This window comes from Piliocolobus tephrosceles, chromosome 5 (genome assembly GCF_002776525.5).
Source record: "Piliocolobus tephrosceles isolate RC106 chromosome 5, ASM277652v3, whole genome shotgun sequence".
NCBI lineage: Eukaryota > Metazoa > Chordata > Mammalia > Primates > Cercopithecidae > Piliocolobus > Piliocolobus tephrosceles.
The window spans coordinates 152,562,874-152,566,496 of record NC_045438.1 but is presented as its reverse complement, the minus strand read 5'-3'; the positions used below and the strand labels follow the sequence as shown (position 1 = coordinate 152,566,496).

Genomic DNA, 3,623 nt, shown 5'->3' with positions numbered 1-3,623 from the left:
GCTAAAGTGTCCTCTGTGTCCTTGGTAGGTCCCATGAGCCTCTGCTCTTCTGAAATGTCCCCTTCTCAAGCTATTGGATCAGATCCATTGTTGTTCTGAATGAAATGCATTGTTTCCTTTTTTTTTGGTCTGTGATAAAATCTAAGAGGGTGTGGGCTCATTGTCTCAAGGCTTATATATTCACACTTCTCTTGCTTTAGAGTCAAAAGGAAGTCTAATGTAGGAATTCCCCTTCTTTCTCAACAATGGGGCACCACACCACCAAGGCCACGTAACAGGGCAGACATACCCTTCTGTGATCATTTTTCCCTTTGGGACTGCCCTTTATGCAATAAAAAAATAATAATTTGGACAAAATTGTGTATGTGTATGCAAACACGTGTGTGTGTACAGTTTATAATTTGCCCTGGTAAGACGGACCTACCCAGTAGTTTAACTTCGCAAACGCTGCATCTCCTGGTGGTGGCTTGGAGCAGTCTATAGGGAGTATAGAGGTGAACAGCAGAATTGACCAAAACCTCTAAAAGGTGTGGGTAGTCTGGAGCAAACCAAGGCTGGAATGGAGTCCTCATAAGATGCAGGTACCTACTCTCTGGGAGGTGGCCTCCTTCAGAACCCAAGTGCAGATCCTGATGTAGTCATAGGCAGCATTCTATGGCAGGTGAAGTTTGTCTTTGGGATCTTGTTGTCTCCCTGCCTCCCACCCAAACCTTGTTTCAAGAAATCTGTCTACAGCCATATCACCCTGAACACACCCGATCTCGTCTGATCTCAGAAGCTAAGAAGGGTTGGGCCTGGTTAGTACTTGGATGGGAGACCACCTGGGAATACTAGGTACTGTAGGGGCTGGGCATGGTGGCTTATACCTGTAATCCCAGCACTTTAAGAGGCCGAGGCAAGCAGATTACCTTGAGGTCAGGAGTTCGAGATCAGCCTGGCCAACATGGTGAAACCCCATCTCTAATAAAAATGCAAAAAAATTAGCTGTGCATGGTGGCATGTGTCTGTAATCCCAGCTACTCAGAGGAGAGGCAGGAGACTCACTTGAATCCAGGAGGCGGAGGTTGCAGTGAGCTGAGGTGACAGAGTGAGACTCCGTCAAAAAAAAAAAAAAAAAAAAGAAAGAAATCCAAGATGCTCTCATCCCTTTTTCCTGTCACAGAGGAAACAGCTGAAAATTTTTATTCACCTTAAGGGATTCTCCATGCTTTTAAATTTCAAGGGAAGGAGAGAAGACTCTGTAATAGCAGGATTTGGGATATCCACATTAGATGGATGACTTTTGGTGTGCCAGTGGGTCTTCCTGGATTTCCCCAAAATGACATTAGTGTTAACTGTCCAGTCCTCTCCAAGATTTCATGACTGACAAACACTGAATTACTAAAGAGATTTAATCTGCTTGGCACCTGTATCAAGACAATGGTTGTGACGAGACAGGTGTGGAGGACTCCTTAGCTCCATGATCCTACTGCTCACACCCACTTTCTTTTAAAAGCCTCACCCAACCCAGAACCCAGTGACTGCCCCTGTCACTGCAGTTTCGTCCTTGGAGCCAGTGGGTCTGTGAATACACTCTCATCTCCCCTCTGCCCTCATCTCCCCTCTGCCCTTTTCATGCCTCTCTTGGGTCCTGAAAGGAAGGAGCCCCTGAAGTACCAGCCTCTTGCTCAACCAGTGGGAGTGGACTGAAATTTTAGGTAAGATTTATCAGAAGTTCTTGCTGCAACTAGCTCAACATTAATTTTGATTGTTTTTCATAGAATAAATCCTCGGAGGATAAAGGAAAGGGGAGGAGGGTGATAGTCTGCAAAAGGAAGATGAGCATTGAGTGGATAGCAATAGAGTCACTCCAGACTTTTCACCTTGAATCCTCAGATTCAATAGCTAAGAGGGATTTTGTTTGATTGTTTGTTTGAGACAAGGTCTTGCTCTGTCACTCAGGCTGAGTGCAGTGGTGTGATCAAGGCTCACTGCAGCTTTGATCTCCAGAGCTCAAGTGATCCTCTCACCTCAGCCTCCGGAGCACGCGGGACTCCCGAGTACCTGGGTGCACACCATGCCCAACTAATTTTTTATTTTTTGTAGAGATGGGGTCTCATTATGTTGCCCATGCTGGCCTTGAAGTCCTGGGCTCAAGTGATTCTCATGTCTCAGCCTCCCAAATTGCTGGGATTACAGGCGCAAGCCACTGTGCCTCGCCAGCCAGGAGATTTATTTTCCATTGCCCACAAAGCTGAGAAACCTTGGGCCCTCCTTTGAGATCCAGGAAACAGGTTTCAGCAGACTAATCTACTAAAGTTTCTGAGAATCAGAAGAGGTGCTAGGACTGAAGAAAGTCCATTGCAGTGCTTCTCACACGTTAATGCACAAACCTATCACATGGGGATCATGTGAAAATGCAGATTCTAGCACAGTAGGTCCGGCTGGGTTGGGGCCCAACATTCTGCATCTCTATCAAGCTCACAGAGAACACAATTGCTGCTGGTCACCAGCCACACTATGGGTAGCAGGAACATATGCCGCCTACATAAACTTGATTGGCCAGAGATTCTGTTAGGTCTGTGGCTACTGTTAGGGACTGAATGTTTGCATCTTCCAGATTCACATATTGAAATCCTAACTCCCAGTGTGGCTGTCTTTAAAAATGGGACCTCTAAGGAAGGATTTAAGCTTAAATGAGGTCATAAAAGTGGGACCCTGACTTGATCGATCCCATAAGAAAACCTATAAGATGAGATGCTAGACAAGGTAAGAAGGTATCCATCTGTAAACCAGGAAAAGAACCCCACATCAGAAACTCATCATGCTGGTACCTTGATCTCAAACTTCCAGCTTACAGAATTCTGAGGAAGTACATTTCTGTTGTGACCCAGTCTGTGGTATTCGTTATGGCAGTCCAAGTGGACTAATATATTCACTATGGTGCCCACCCAAGATGTCCTGGCCCCATAACAGGAGTTCTGGAGAACCAAAAAGACTCCTGTGCTCTAAGGACTGGCCATCGACAATCTCTAAGCCCACACAGGCTGGCTGTTCCCTGTGCTATAGTTTACTAGGACCTCAACCTTGCCTGCACATTGGAGTCATCTGTGAGCTTTAAAAAACAACCATGCCTGGGTCTCACACCTAGGGACTCTGATTTAATTGGTCTGGAATGTGCCCTGGAAATAAGGATTTTTAAAAGCTGATTTTCAATCACCAAGTGATTCTAAGGTGTAGCCAAGATTGACAACAACTGCTTCAAGTAAACATTTTAGAGTTGAGGGAGGGGTTAAAGTCAGTCAGTCAGTCTCTCTCTCTCTCTCCCTCAGTCTTTCATCCACAAAATATAAATGTGAGTCCTTTTGTTTTAGAATGAAACTAGGGTCTGTTTACTCAGTGCAGTAAGACAAGATATCCACACCAAGTTTTGCAGAAGGAGAAAGAAAGGCGTTTGTTATTGGGCACCAAGCAAGGAGGACTATGAAGCTGATCTCTCTCCCTCTCTCTGTATTCTTTCCCTCAACAAAGAGTAGAGGCTGACTTTAAGCCCTTAGAGAGAGAAAGACTGTGTCCGTGTGTGTGTGTGTGTGTGTGTGTGTGTGTGTGTGTCTGTGTGTGTAAGGGCTGCCAATGGCAGGAAA

The 3,623-nt window shown here is 45.5% G+C and overlaps 1 pseudogene; it reads left to right on the top strand.

Annotated features, from left to right (window-relative positions):
- Positions 1-727: 727 nt before the first annotated feature.
- LOC111541158 lies at positions 728-846 on the top strand (annotated as a pseudogene).
- Positions 847-3,623: the final 2,777 nt, after the last annotated feature.